Genomic DNA, 16,809 nt, shown 5'->3' on the forward strand with positions numbered 1-16,809 from the left:
GGAACCAACTACAGATCAGGCCATCTTAGACTGGGTATTATGTAATGAGAAATGATTAATTAGCAATCTTGTTGTGCGAGGCCCCTTGGGTCGGAGCGATCATAATATGATAGAATTCTTCATTAAGATGGAGAGTGAAGTATTTGACTCCGAGACTAGGATCCTGAATTTAAATAAAGGAAACTACGATGGTATGAGGCGCGAGTTGGATAGGATTGATTGGGGGATGTCACTCAAAGGGTTGACGGTGGATAGGCAATGGCAAACATTCAAAGATCGCATGGATGAACTACATCATTTGTTCATCCCAGTTTGGCAGAAAAATAAAACAAAAAAGGTGACTCAACCGTGGCTAACAAGGGAAATTAGGGCTAGCATAAGATCCAAGGAGAGGACATATAAATTGGCCAGAAAAAGCAGCAAACTTGAAGATTGGGAGCAGTTTAGGATTCAGCAAAGGAGGACAAAGGGATTAATTAAGAAGGGGAAAATAGAGTATGAGAGTGAGCTTGCAGGGAACATAAAAACTGACTGTAAAAGCTTTTATAGATATGTGAAGAGAAAAAGATTGGTGAAGTCAAGCGTAGGTCCCTTGCGGTCAGAATCAGGGGAATTTATAATAGGGAACAAAAAAATGGCAGACCAATTAAATACATACTTTAGTTCTGTCTTCACAAAGGAGGACACAAATAACCTCCCAGAGATGTTGGGGAACATAGGGTCTAATAAGAACATAAGAAATAGGAGCAGGAGTCGGCCAATCGGCCCCTCGAGCCTGCTCCACCATTCAATAAGATCATGGCTGATCTGATCCTAACCTCAAATCTTCTATCACTCTCCATCCCACCCGAACCCATGTGATCTCCCGGGAGAGGCGAAAAACCAGATTAAAAAACCCAATGGCCAATTTGGGAGAGAAAAATCTGGGAAATTCCTCTCCGACCCATCTAGGCGATCGAAACTCTTCCAGGAGATCACTTTGTCCCTATATTTTCTACAGTACTTACCTTCTGTAAAGGCGATCTCCACCCCAGCCAGGAACAGGAATAAAACCATCTCCTGAATTCTAACACAGAATTAGAACACAAGAAGTAGGAACAGAACCAGGCTACACGGCCCCTGGGCCCGCTCCACTACCCACAGGGCCATGACCATTCCGAACCTAGACTCATGTCCAATTTCCTGCCCGCTCCCCGTAACCCTTAATTCCCTTTACTTCTAGGAAACTATCTATTTCTGTTTTAAATTTATTTAATGATGTAGCTTCCACAGCTTTCTGGGGCAGCAAATTCCACAAACCTACCACCCTCTGAGTGAAGAAGTTTCTCCTCATCTCAGTTTTGAAAGAGCAGCCCCTTATTTTAAGATTATGCCCCCTAGTTCTAGTTTCACCCATCATTGGGAACATCCTCACCGCATCCACCCGATCAAGCCCCTTCACAATCTTATATGTTTCAATCCGATCGCCTCTCATTCTTCTGAACTCCAATGAGTAGAGTCCCAATCTACTCAACCTCTCCTCATATGACCACCCCCTCATTCCCGGGATTAACCGAGTGAACCTTCTTTGTACTGACTCGAGAGCAAGTATGTCCTTAAGTATGGACACCAAAACTGTATGCAGTATTCCAGGTGCGGTCTCACCAATACCTTGTATAACTGCAGCAATACCTCCCTGTTTTTATATTCCATCCCCCTAGCAATAAAAGCCAACATTCCATTGGCCTTCTTGATCACTTGCTGCACCTGCATACTAACTTTTTGAGTTTCGTGCACCAGGACCCCCAGATCCCTTTGTACTTCAGCACTTTCCAGTTTCTTGCCATTAAGATAATGACTTGCTCTATGATTTTTCCTGCCAAAGTGCATAACCTCACACTTTCCAGTATTGTATTCCATCTGCCAAATCTCTGCCCACTTACTTAGCCTGTCTATGAGCCTGTCTATGTCCCTTTGCAGGTTTTTTATGTCATCCTCACTCACTACTTTCCCTCCCATCTTTGTATCATCTGCAAACTTTGATATGTTACACTCGGTCCCCTCCTCCAAATCGTTAATATAGATTGTAAAGAGTTGAGGACCCAGCACTGACCCCTGCGGAACACCACTAGTTACTGATTGCCAGTCTGAGAATGAACCATTTATCCCAACTCTCTGCTTTCTGTTAGAGAGCCAATTCTCCACCCACGCCAGAATATTACCCCCAATCCCGTGATTTTTTATCTTGAGCAATAATCTTTTGTGTGGCACCTTGTCAAATGCCTTTTGGAAGTCTAAATACACTACGTCCACTGGTTCCCCTTTATCCACCCTGTATGTTACTTCCTCAAAGAACTCCAGCAAATTTGTCAAACATGACTTCCCCTTCATGAAACCATGCTGAGTTTGTCCTATTAAATTTATGTTTATCCAAATGTCCCGTTACTGTCTCCTTAATAATGGACTCTAACATTTTACCAACCACAGATGTTAGGCTAACCGGTCTATAGTTTCCAGCCTTCTGCCTATTACCCTTTTTAAATAAGGGTGTTACATTAGCAGTTTTCCAATCTGCCGGGACCTTTGCTGAGTCCAGGGAGTTTTGGAAAATTATTACCAATGCATCCACAATCCCTACCACCACTTCCCTCAAGACCCTAGGATGTAAGCCATCAGGTCCAGGGGATTTATCCGGCTTAAGTCCCATTATTTTACCAAGTACCACTTTAATGATTTTAATCGTATTTAGCTCCTCTTCCCCCCTATAGCCCCCTGTTTGTCCAGTGTTGGGATATTCTTAGTGTCCTCTACCGTAAAGACTGATACAAAAGCTGGGTGGGCGTGTGTGTTGTGAGGAGGATGCCGAGAAACTCCAGTATGATTTGGACAGGTTAGGTGATTGGGCAGAAGCATGGCAGATGCAATATAATGTGGATAAATGCGAGGTTATCCACTTTGGTGTCAAAAACAAGAAGGCAGATTATTATCTGAATGGCAATAGATTGTGAGAAGGGGAAGAGCAATGAGACCTGGGCGTCCATGTGCACCAGTCGCTGAAGGTAAGCATGCAGGTGCAGCAGGCGGTTAAGAAGGCAAATGGTATGTTGGCCTTCGTAGCGAGAGGGTTTGAGTACAGGAACAAGGATATTCTGCTGCAGTTATACAGGGCCTTGGTGAGACCACATCTTGAGTATTGTGTGCAGTTTTGGTCGCCTTATCTGAGGAAGGATGTTCTTGCCATGGAAGGAGTGCAGCGAAGATTCACCAGGCTGACACCTGGGATGGCAGGAATGACGTATGAGGAGAGATTGGGTCAATTGGGCTTGTACTCGCTGGCGTTTAGAAGAATGAGAGGGGATCTCATTGAAACTTATAAAGTTCTAACCCAGCTTTGTGTTGTCTGCAAACTTGGAGATATTACTTCTAGTTCCCTCGCCCAGATCATTTAATATATATTGTGAATAGCTGGGGTCCAAGGACCGATCCCTGCGGTACCCCACTAGTCACTGCCTGCCACCTGGAAAAAGAGCCGTTTATTCCAACTCTTTGCTTTCTGTCTGCCAACCAGTTCTCTATCCAAGTCAATACCTTGCCCCCAATCCCATGTGCCTTAATTTTACACGCTAATCTCTTATGTGGGACCTTATCGAAAGCCTTTTGAAAATCCAAATACACCACATCCACTGGTTCTCCCTTATCTATTTTACCAGTTACATCCTCAAAAAAATTCCAGTAGATTAGTCAAGCACGATTTACCTTTTGTAAATCCATGTTGACTTTGTCCGATTCGGTCACTAGACAGACTAGATGCAGGAAGGATGTTCCCGATGGCGGGGGAGTCTAGAACCAGGGGTCACAGTCTAAGGATAAGGGGTAAGCCATTTAGGACAGAGATGAGGTTGAATTTCTTCACCCAGAGAGTGGTGATCCTGTGGAATTCTCTACCACAGAAGGCAGTAGAGGCCAATTTATTAAATATATTCAAGAAGGAGTTGGATATATTTCTTAAGGCTAAAGGGATCAAGGGATATGGGGAGAAAGCAGGGACACGGTACTGAATTTGCACGATCAGCCATGATCGCATTGAATGGCGGAGCAGGCTCGAGGGGCCGAATGGCCTACTCCTGCTCCTATCTTCTATGTTTCTATGTCCATTCACTTAATCTGTCGATATCCCTTTGTAATTTTATGCTTTATCTACACTGCCTACAATGCCGCCTTTCTTTGTGTCATCGGCAAATTTGGATATAAAAGACTTTCTATGCCATCATCTAAGTTGTTAATTAATACTGTGAATAGTTGAGGCCCCAACACCGATCCCTGAGGGACACCACAAGTCACATCCTGCCAATTTGAGTACCTACCCATTATCCCTACTGCCTGTCTGCTGCTGCTCAGCCAATTTCCTAACCAGGTCAATAATTTGCCCTTGATTCCATGGGCTTCTACCTTTGCCAACGGTCTCTTATGTGGGACCTTATCAAATGCCTTCTGGAAATCCATATAAATAACATCCATAGACAGTCCCCTGTCCACTACTTTAGTCACCTCAAAAAATTGTCAGGCCTGACCTACCTTTCACAAATCCATGCTGGCTCTCTGATCAACTGAAATTTTTTGAGGTGTTACATTATTTAGAAATATCTGAAAGTCAAATTTGAGTTAATTGAGATTTCAGTAAAAATGGGATTAATCGGCTTTAAACCACTTGTGCAGTCTTAATGGACTATATTGAATGGGTCTCTTCTATATTGTGTACGTTCATTATTGGAAACTGGGCATAACTTTCTCTGCAAAATCTTATGTTGTAATTATGTTTATATAGCACAAATAAACCAGAATTACTTACACTGGTTCTTGCCTCCATACCATTACAATAACATCTGTTTTGGGAAGGTAGAATGACACCCTGTCCTCTTCAGTGCTGGCTGCTGCAGGTTTCACCTTCCTTCCTGTTTGGTGAGAAGTGTCGCCAGTTGTTTCCTGAACAATAGATATGTGGTGTGATTATACCTGCATTGGGCTTGTTGGGCTTATAACCTACTTTCTCTTTCCTGTAAAGAGCACCAGACTTACTGGTATTGCTCTGTTTTACCAGTAAATGACACAAGATCAAACCAAGAGTGAGAGAGATTCAAAATTACTTACCGTACACCAAGTAGAATTGGTTACTGTACACCACGTGTACAAGTTTAGACCAGCTATAATGGCCATTCTGCTGCAGAAGATTGACAATTTTTTTGTGTGGTGCTTTTATCTACTTTTCAGAAGATTATGCATTACCTTTTTCTCTATTGATTCTTGCAGTTTTGTTTAGGCTGTGTTTAAACTGCAACTATATCAGTTAGTTAGCTGCAGAATTGGTTTCAGCCAGTGAGTACTTGGCTTACTCTGCCTTGCTCCCAGCTGGGAGGCCCCTGCACAATATGTATATTTTGAGAGTTTGGGCTTTCTGAAAATATTTTAAACCGTTTTGTGTAAGTTGGTAATGTGCCGAGGGGGAGAAGGAAAGAGTCCAGACTTCGTGTGATCCAGGTACTCGCTGAATACTTTTTACTCTTCTTCAACACAATATTCATCTTCCATAAACAAACCGCTGCTTCCTCTAAACCAAAGCTAGGCCATGTGCACCATAGTATTTATGATACTGGGGTTCCGGGTAAATCATTTTTTTTTTAAACTACTGAGGTACACATCGGAAACTATGAGATATCACTATGCACTCTTGATCTCTCTGGACTGTAAATGCTATGTTTGCAGACTATTTCACTTTAGCTGAAAACTATAAACCAGGTTTATCAAGAAGTAATACTAAACAGAAGCATGAGCAACACTATATCAGATTTAGCTAGATTGGAATACTTCACGTAATTTACATAGAAGCATAGATTTTCTGACTGTGAACGCCTGTTTTGGGGGCATTAAGTAAGCGTTCCCAATCCGAAAATTGGATGGAGATCCATTATGCTAGATTTCAAGCTATTTTTGTGAATCTCCTGGTTTTGAAGTGATGCAGGAAGGTTGCGTGTAAATTGGTGCACAATGTAATGATTCGATCATACCCCCAATTTTCCAATGTTTCCAGCTATTAAATGCCATTTCCTTTACTCACCCAAAGAAAATCTGTATTCAGGGTTGCCAGGCACTGTCTCCATTTGGAAATAGTTTCGAGTCTAGTATTGAGATTGCAACATTAATGCTATTGCTGAAGCTTTTTTTTCTTCTTATTATAGAATCTTTATTTCTAAGATTGAGATCATTTGAGCAGCAGCCTCTGCAACTACTGTATGAATTGATGTCATCTCAGTGACATTTTAACCAGTTTCAGGTGTGCTGTTCCCTCCTCGAGACAGTAGTTTGTATTTAAAAATGCAGTACTGTATTAACAAATCGCTGTCAGAGGCAACCCACTAATGTAAATGGGCTATTTGTGTTTTTCCTTCTTCTCCAGTGCAGAGGTGCATTGACTATACTCGTGAACTAAACAGTCAGAGTGTTCCTAAGATTAAGGAACTTGTATGAGATTCTAGGTACAAGCCAATCTGCAATATTGCTTTTTGATGCACCAATGCTCCATTCTGCAGAGCTACCTAGACATCTTGTTTCTTTCATAATCAAGTCTGTAATATATTAAAATCTTACATCTGCCTACATTTCCTGTCGGTTTTTTCCTATTCTAAATTCCTGTGTCCACCGTTGGTGGTAGGGTGTAATTACAGTATGAGATGTTTATGTAGACAGCTTTGATGTAAAAGATGGATATAGAATTTTATAATGACTATCAATAATATGTTAAAGATCTTCTGCATGTGCACACTTCCTATCTCTGCAATTTGGTTTCTTAGATTTTTGTTGCATTTTGCCTATGTAAACTCGTCAATCTGCACAATGTGGTGTCATTTGTTTTTGTCTGATTATGCTTCTGTGAAGTGGCTTGGGATGTTTTCCTACATTAAAAGCACTATATAAATGCAAGTTTTTGAAGGTTCATATCCTAAAATTGCCATAATGTAGCAGAAATCAGCAGTCTTAGTTGGATGTTATTTAAAATAAAGTTGGCATGTGAAATAGAAATGTCCTACCCTGGCCAAGTAGGGAGTGCTATCTGAAGTTGGGTTAAGTTGCATTGTTGGGAACTATATGAGAGAAATTATTGCTAGTTACTGTGCATCTAAACTATGTTATATCTGATCTGGCAATGCTCGATGGTAGTTTTTTTTGTTTTAAAACTCACTTGTTCCACATCTAGTTGAATAGATGTGGCAGGATGTGGTTTTGCATCTGTGATTCTCCACACAAGTTCACGATCTCAGCTCTGCTGTTGAGGGTAGGTGCTGAGCAGAGGCCAGGTGCTCCCCCACAGGAAAATGGGACGGTTAGTCACTTAGAGACACTTTGTGCTCTTCCAGTTATGAAGTGATATTTGAATAGCCCTGGCAGCAAACTTTCTATCTGCCCTTTTGATATGTTGACACGATAGAGATGCAGGTAGTGCAAGCTTACACGAGAGCGGCATCAGTACAGAGTCTATGAAAGTAGTCGCTTTACCCTAGCTAGATGAGCATGTGTTTGCATACTTGGTTTCCAAGGAACTCCTCCCAGCAGGTTGTTGTCTCGAGCCTCCGTTTCCTCGTCAGTTAGTAGGCCCAGAAATTCGGGTCGGGGGCTTCCCGCGGGTGCAAGCCCCCGACCTGCACTTACCTTGCGTGCCGGCAGTTGAGCTCTGGGCTCCCGTGGAATTCCGCTCCGGGGCCTGCTCCAACTCCCGGCGCGCTGTGCTTGCGTGTCCCAGGGGCGTAGTTAGTGCGATGCGTCCCCTGGGATCACGTGAGCCATGGGCAGCCAATCAGAGGAGGGAAAAGCCCATTCATAAGATTGACAGAAAGACCTGTCTAAACGGGCCCCAAAATAACTAAACCTTCAAATAATTTTTTTTTTTAAATCACACTTTTTAAATAAACTATAAATTGCATTAAATAACTATTTTAAACAATTTAAATTTTTGGAAAAAATAATTTTATAAAAAAAGGGGCTAAAAATAAACTTACCTTGCTTTAAAGTATTTAAAAATAATAAACCTGTGGAAAAAATGCTTTAGTTTTAATTAATTGACCACTTACCTTTTAAAATGCTGGCCTTAGGCCTGGTTTTTGCATTTCTAAAATCTAAAGACTTACCCTCACGGAAAAACTTGTATAAAAAAAAAACGTAAGTTCAAAGCGCACGCGTTCAACCTCTGAACCCCTTCGTTCAGAGGAACGGAAGTGCTGGTTTCCCGTGCATGTAAGAAACCGGCACTTCCATCGGGTCCACGCGTGAGTACCCTGTGCGTACTCATGCGTTGGGACCCGAATTTCTGGGCCATTGGATATTCACCTTCAGTGGGGTAGAGGGTCCTATGCAGGACAGCTTCAGATGTGCCAATCAGCTTGATATTACAGATACCCCATTCTAATGCCAAGTCCCAGGCTTAATCCAGCTCCTGATTTGAAGTCCTCATGGACTTTGACAAACTGATTTGTCTGCTATGTGACTGACTTTCCCACACACCCCTCCCCTTCCCTTAGGGTGCTGAGTGACTGATAAGTGTAGCTACAAAAGCACACTGCTTCAACTGATCATACTGGACATGTATGGTTAATATGTGTATACAGTATCCTTGGAAATTATTGCTAAAATTTGAGGGAATAGGTTAGTGTGATTTGAAGTAGACAAATAAATGTTGGAATGTTCCCTTCCTGGAAGAGTTTGGCCAACTGCCATACACTTCCTATCTGGCAATGAAGTGTGGAAATCTGGTAGCTTTTGCTATTACAGTAATAAGTTTGATTTGGTTATTTGCCTTTCAGGGGTTTTTGTTTTGTAAAACTGGAAGTTAGAACTTTACTGTAATCAGGATCTGATCTTCAGCAATGAGTTACTGTAAACATTAGTAACTGAGGAAGAGTGAAATTATTCTGGTCACTGGATTCATTGTGCTTGTGTGTGTGAGATTGCAACATTAAAGGAGGGAAGGAATCAAATAAGTTTGGAGGATGGATGTGTGTGCAATTGGTAGGATAAAGTTTTCAAACTGCAGGTCATTGGGAGAAAGCCACAAAAGCAGGCTGGTACTAACTCTTTAGAAGGATAGGGCATTGCTGTGTTTTTTTCCCTTCCACAATTAGATGACATTTATATATTGGAAAAAGTAGGCTATAATCTATAAAATAAAACCATGGCAGATAGCCTAACATTTTGCAAATATGACCAGTCATAAAAGGAAGAGCTTACTTTATTTAAGGTTCCACAAACTGCAATGAAATTAATCTGTTTGGTGGTAGTTGATCAATAAGTGTTGGTCAGGACACTGGGAGAACTGCATGCTCTTCATTGAATACTGCCATGTGATCTTTATTGTCCATATGAAACACCAGAACAAGCAAACTAGGCTCGCTTTATCATCTCATTTGAATGACCGCTGAAAATGCAGCACTCCTTCAAATGTCAGCCGAGATTACATGCTGAAATCCTAGAGTGGTCTTGAGACCCCCAATTTTCTCATTCAGGTGACCGTGGTACCAACTGAACCACATTTATACTTAATCATACATAGCACCTTTAATCAGAGCCTGACTTATCGCAACAGAAATAACAACTACTTGCATTTATATAGCGCCTTTAATTTAGTAAAACGTCCCAAGGCGCGTCACAGAAGCGTTATAAACAAAATTTGACACTGAATCACATGAGATATTAGGGCAGATGACCAAAAGCTTGGTCAAAGAGGTAGGTTTTAAGGAGCGTCTTAAAGGTGGAAAGAGAGGTAGAAAGGCAGAGAGGCTTAGGGAGGGAATTCCAGAGCTTACAGCTTTGGCAGCTGAAAGAACGGCTGCCAATGGTGGGGCGACTAAAATCGGGGATGCTCAAGAGGCCAGAATTAGAGGAGCGCAGATATTTCAGAGGGTTGTAGGGCTGGAGGAGGTTACAGAGATAGAGAAGGGTGAGGCCATGGAGGGATTTGAAAACAAGGATGAGAATTTTAAAATTGAGGCGTTGATTAACCGGGAGCCAATGTAGGTCAGCAAGCACAGGGGTGATGAGTGAATGGGACTTGGTACGAGTTAGGACACGGGCAGCAGATTTTTGGTTGACCTCAAGTTTGCGGAGCATGGAAGATGGGAGGCCAGCCAGGAGTGCATTGGGATAGTCAAGTATAGAGATTAACAAAGGAATGGATGAGGGTTTCAGCAGCTGAGGCCGGGGCGGAGTCGGGCGATAATAGGTGGTCATAGTGATGGCACTGATATGTGGTCGGAAGCTCATCTCGGGGTCAGATACAACACCAAGGCTGCGAACAGTCTGGATCAGCCTCAGACATTTGCCAGGGAGAGGGATGGAGTCAGTGACTAGGGAACATAGTATGTGGCAGGGACTGAAGACAATGGCTTCTGTCTTCCCAATATTTAGTTGGAGGAAATTTCTGCTTATCCAGTACTGGATGTCGGACAAGCTGTCTGACAATTTAGAGACAGTGGAGGGGTCGAGAGAGGTGGTGGTGAGGTAGAGCTGGGTGTTGTCAGCGTACATGTGGAAACTGATGCTATGTTTTCAATGATGTCGCCAAGGGGCAGCATGTAGATACTGCTCCCTTTATGATAAATAATTGTTATAAAGTATTGTGTACTTTATTTCTGGTCAAGAGGCTGAATTGGTGATCTTTTTATTAACCCTCTTTTTCTTAAAAGGTATGAAGGTGGACATACAATAGCTAACATTCAAGAAAATAATGCATAATTTGCAACAAACATATATTCCTCTAGGGAATAAAAACCCAAAAGGAAAAGTGATCCAACCATGGCTAACAAAAGAAATTAAAGCTAGTATTAAGTCAAAGGAGGAAGCTTATAAAGTTACCAGATAAAGCAGTCCGCCTGAGGATTGGGATCTTTTTAGAAATCCGCAAAGGAGGACCAAGAAATTGATAAAGAAAGGGAAAATGGAATATAAGCACAAACTAGCGAAAAATATAAAAACGGATTGTAAAAGCTTCTATAGGTATGTGAAAAGTAAAGACTGGCGAAGCTAAATATAGGTCTTTTACAGTCAGATGGGAGAATTTATAATAGGAAATGAGGAAATGGCAGAGAACTTAAATAAATACTTTGTTTCTGTCTTCACGGAGGAAGACACAAAAAACCTCCCAGAAATACGAGAAAACTAAGGGTGTGGCGAGAATGAGGAACTTAGAAATTATTAGTAAAAAAACAGTACTGGCAAAATTAATGGGGCTAAAAGTCGATAAATCCCAAGGACCGGATGACCTACACCCTAAAGTTTTGAAAGAGGTAGCCATTGGGGTAGTGGACGCATTGGTTGTCATCTTCCAAAATTCTATAGATTCTGGAACGGTTCCTGCAGATTGGAGGATAGCAAATGTAACCCCGCTATTTAAGAAAGGAGGGAGAGAGAAAAACAGGGAACTGCAGACCTGGTAGCCTCACCTCAGTAGTTGGGAAAATGCTGGAATCTATTATAAAGGATGCAATAACTGGGCACTTACAAAATAATAGTAAGATTGGGCAGAGTCAACATGGATTTACGAAAAGGAAATCCTGTTTGACAAACCTATTGGAGTTCTTTTGAGGATGTAATTAGTGGAGTAGACAAAGGGGAACCGGTAGATGTGGTGTATTTGGATTTTCAGAAGGCCTTCAATAAGGTCCCACAAGAGGTTGGTGAACAAAATTAGGGCACATGGAATGGGGGGGGGTAATATACTAGTATGAATTGAGAATTGGTTAACGGACAGAAAACAGAGTAGGGATAAATGGGTCTTTTTCAGGATGGCAGGCTGTAACTAGTGGGGTACCGCAAGGATCGGTGCTTGGGCCCCAGCTATTCACAATCTATATCAATGATTTGGATGAGGGGACTAAATGTAACATTTCCAAATTTGCTGATGACACAAAGCTAGGTGGCAGTGTCAGTTGTGAAGAGAATGTGAGGCTTCAAGGGGATCTCGACAGGCTCAGTGAGTGGGCAAGAACATGGCAGATGGAATATAATGTGGATAAATGTGAAGTTATCCACTTGGTAGAAAAAACAGAATGGCAGAGTATTTCCTAAATGGTGAAAGATTGGGGAATGCAGATGGGTGTCCTTGTACATGAGTCACTGAAAGTTAATGTGTAGGTGCAGCAAGCCATTAGGAACGCAAATGGTATGCTGGCCTTCATTACAAGAGGATTTGAGTACAGGAGTAAAGAAGTCTTACTCCAATTATTTAGGGCTTTGGTGAAACCACACCTGGAGTACTGTGTACAATTTTGGTCTCCTTACCTAAGGAAGGATATACTTGCCATAGAGGGAGTGCAACGAAGGTTCACGGGGTTGATTCCTGGGATGGCGAGACTGTCGTATGAGAAGAGATTGAGTAAACTAGGCCTGTATTCTCTTGAATTCAGAAGAATGAGAGGGGACCTCATTGAAGCATACAAAATAATTACAGGGCTTGATAGGGTGGATGCTGGGAGAATGTTTCCCTTGGCTGGGGAGCCTAGAACCAGGGGCCACAGCCTCAGGATAAAGGGTAGGCCATTCAGGACTGAGATGAGAAGAAATTTCTTCACTCAGAGGGTGGTGAATCTTTGGAATTCTCTACCCCAGAGGGCTGTGGAGGCTCAGTCATTGGGTATATTCAAAACAGAAGTCGATAGATTTCTGACTAGTAAAGGCATCAAGGGATATGGCGATAGGGCTGGTGAATGGAGTTGAGGCAAAAGATCAGCCATGATCTCATTGAATGGCGGAGCAGGCTCGAAGAGCCGAATGGCCTACTCCTGCTCCTATTTCTTGTGTTCTTATGTTATGTAGACTATATCCATTTAGAATGCAAGAATCATAGCATTTTACAGTGCAGAGGAGGCCATTTGGCATATCATGCCTGTCCCAACTCTCAAAGAGCATTCCCTTGTTCTTTCCTCATAGTTCTTTTTCAAATTCTTATCTACTTTCATAGAAACATAGAAAATAGGAGCAGGAGTAGGCCATTCGTTCCCCTCGAGCCTGCTCCGCCATTCAATGAGATCATGGCTGATTATCCAAATTCAGTACCCTGTTCCTGCCTTCTCTCCATATCCCTTGATCCCTTTAGCCTTAAGAAATATATCTAACTCCTCTTTGAATATATTTAATGAATTGGCCTCTACTGCCTTCTTTGGCAGAGAATTCCACAGGTTCACCACTCTCTGGGTGAAGAAATTCCTCCTCATCTCTGTCCTAAATGGCTTACCCCTTATCCTTAGACTGTGACCCCTGGTTCTGGACTCCCTGACCATCGGGAACATCCTTCCCCATCTAGTCTGTCTAGTCCTGTTAGAATTTTATAAGTTTCGATGAGATCCCCTCTCATTCTTCTAAACTCCAGCGAGTACAAGCCCAATCGACCCAATCTCTCCTCATACGTCACTCCTGCCATCCCAGTTATCAGCCTGGTGAATCTTCGCTGCACTCCTTCCATGGCAAGAACATCCTTCCTCAGATAAGGTGACCAAAACTGCACACACTACTCAAGATGTGGCCTCACCAAGGCCCTGTACAGCTGCAGCAAGACATCCTTGTTCCTGTACTCAAACCCTCTCGCTACAAAGGCCAACATACCATTTGCTTTCTTAACCGCCTGCTGCACCTGCATGCTTACTTTCAGCGACTGGTGCACAAGGACGCCCAGGTCTCGTTGCATGTCCTCTTCTCCCAATCTGTTGCCATTTAGATAATAATCTGCCTTCCTGTTTTTGCCACCAAAGTGGATAACCTCGCATTTATCCATGTTATATTGCATCTGCCATGCTTCTGCCCAATCACCCAACCTGTCCAAATCATACTGGAGTTTCTTGGCATCCTCCTCACAGCACACACGCCCACCCAGCTTTGTGTCGTCTGCAAACTTGGAGATAATTACATCTAGTTCCCTCGTCCAGATCATTAATATATATTGTGACTAGCTGGGGTCCAATGACCAATCCCTGCGGTACCCCACAAGTCACTGCCTGCCACTCGGAAAAAGAGCCGTTTGTTCCAACTCTTTGCTTTCTGTCTGCCAACCAGTTCTCTATCCAAATCAATACCTTGCCCCCAATCCCATGTGCCTTAATTTTACACGCTAATCTCTTATGCGGGACCTTATCGAAAGCCTTTTGAAAATCCAAATACACCACATCCACTGGTTCTCCCTTATCTATTTTACCAGTTACATCCTCAAAAAATTCCAGTAGATTAGTCAAGCACGATTTACCTTTTGTAAAGCCATGTTCACTTTGTCTGATCCTGTCACTGTTTTCCAAGTGCTCTGCTATTACATCCTTTATAATAGACTCTAGCATTTTCCCCACTACCGATGTCAGGCTTACCGGTCTGTAATTCCCCATTTTCTCTCTACCACCCTTTTTGAAAAGTGGGGTAACATTAGCTACCCGCCAATCCATGGGTACTGTTCCAGAGTCTATCGAATTTTGGAAGATGACCAGCAACTACAGTATTATTAATTCTGCTTATCAAATGCCTTTTGAAAATCCAAATACACATCTACTGCATTTCCTTTATCAATAAACTCCACTGTTTCCTGAAATAACATTCTGCAGTTTGTCAGACATAACTTGTTTATAAATCCATGCTTTCTGTCCTTAACTCATCCATGTCTTTATCCTGTATTATGGTCTCTGGAAGCTTATCTACTATCAATGTTAGGCTAACTAGTTATTATTTACCTGGTTTGATTGCCCATACCTACTTTACAAAAGGGAAATTTATGAAATGGCATTTTGCATTAGTCTCCATCATGGGTTTTTCCTAGATAAATTTGGCACTACAACAGGTTCTTCATCAAGATAGGCTCAAGGGGTTGGGGATATTTTCATTCGAGAAGCATGGGCTTAGAGGGGATATGACGCAGGTTTTTAAATGATGAAGGGATTAAATTCTGTCTTGTTGGTGGATAGGTTATTTGAGATGTATACGGAAGGGACAAGTGGGCCGTGCACATAAAATACGTAGGCAATAAATTGGGTCAGATGTTAGGAAGTATTCCTATTCAAAGAGTCGTCATCACCCTCTAGAACAGATCACTGAAGTGTTCGGTGAGTTTGGGTTTCCTGCAGTCCTTCTGAGGGAGCTGGACAAGTTCCTGAGAGAAGACAAGATTTCTAAATGTAGAGGAAACTTTTTTGGGATAGCTGGTAATAATAACACTTTTTTCAAATGATGCAGTCCACCAAGTGCACCACTAGCGGTGCTAATCACATCTGCAAGGACTAAAGTGGAATGGTGTTATGAGCCATGCAGGATATACTCCTGTATCTGCCATCCTGTGAGTGTCAGATGTTTGGCAATTATAGAATAAACATGGAATATTGTCCACTGTTCCCCAAAATGAGAAACTTTACCTAGTAGGTCCAAAAGAGCTAATAACAGTAAAGCCTAAAAATTACTGTTGGCGATACTAATGGATAAACACTAAATGCAATAACACTGTGGTCTCTTGGAGCCTTCATTGATTGCCTCTGGAAAAGCCCTAGTAAATACCGCTCCCCAAGTTGGCCCTAGGTTTTTTTGCCTCTCCCAGGAGATTGCATGACTTGGGTTGAATAACTGGTATACATGGCTGTACACTGTCAGACTGTGGAGGGGGAGGGGGTGGGGCTGCGCTTTATTGGCTGGATGGTCTTTTCCCTTCATTTTCATAAGTAAGTGTATATAGAGCACCAACGCATGGCACTGTTGAATGATGGGACTCTGATTTGATTTCCCACACTTTGCCGAGTTCATGATCTCGGCCTTCCTGCTATGAGGGGCAGTATCTCCTGGGGAAATATTTGGCAGAGTTTCTAGGCTTTTATACTGTGCCTCTCGATGCCCAGTTCAGAATTACATTGACATTACTCTTTGAACAGATTGCCTGCTGTTGTGGTCTGATGGAATTGGAGGATAAATACATCTTCAAAAATAATGATAAAATACATTTGCTTATTTAAAAACAGCATGGTAAGACATGGTTTTATGACCTGGGATCCCAGCTGGGCATAGGTGAAGATCTTTCCCCTTAAGAGACGGTAGACACTGAAATCAGAGGGTGAATCAACCTGTGCTACTTTCACCTCCCAGTGGGTGGCGGAAAAGTGACATTGGTAGCAGTTGGTATTACTCTGTTGTGCGGGAGAGGTAAAGAAAGGAAGAAGCGACTTTGAACACTCGGCTATCTTTGTATTCAAAAATGCTTTTTATTTTAAGCATCAAGGACCCTATTTATGCTAGGTTTTGCTTTTGTGCTTTTTGACTTTTGTAGAGCTTCACATAGTTTTAGTTGCGATAACAGCATATGATTTGACGTGACCTGGTATACTGTGCGGCTTATGTGATAACCGTTGTATTACTTTTATTCTGTTCAGGGACTAAACTTTGATTTCAATAAGAGATTTGAAAATTATTTTTTTTACATTGGATAGTGAGTTAAAAGTATCCTAGTTACATGATTCATTGCAGCAACATGCTTCACTGGAATGGCTCAATGCCTTTCTCCACTAAAGCAGACTTTTCAAGTGTCTACTCTACCTTTCATAGCAACCTATGTGATCAGTTAAGTATTTAAGTGCCTTTTTATGGTTGTAATAGCCCTCAAATAATCTGTATGTCTTTGCTTTTCACTACTATGTTATTGTGTTCACCAAAAATCCAATGAACAGCTGCGAATTATAGCTATTGATAACTTGCCTGGGTCTCCCCAACTTATCAGAATAAATTATGTGTTGCACAATTCAATATACTGGACATGTACCTTTTTGTTTTTCAAATGAT

The 16,809-nt window shown here is 42.0% G+C and overlaps 1 protein-coding gene across 3 annotated transcripts in view; it reads left to right on the forward strand.

Annotated features, from left to right (window-relative positions):
• clec16a (C-type lectin domain containing 16A) overlaps positions 1–16,809 on the forward strand; it is a 316,644-nt gene that overhangs the window by 89,703 nt on the left and 210,132 nt on the right. The window lies entirely within an intron of this gene.

Source organism: Somniosus microcephalus, chromosome 11 (genome assembly GCF_052327205.1).
Source record: "Somniosus microcephalus isolate GS21.2 chromosome 11, FLI_Smic_1.0, whole genome shotgun sequence".
NCBI classification, from domain to species: Eukaryota; Metazoa; Chordata; class Chondrichthyes; order Squaliformes; family Somniosidae; genus Somniosus; species Somniosus microcephalus.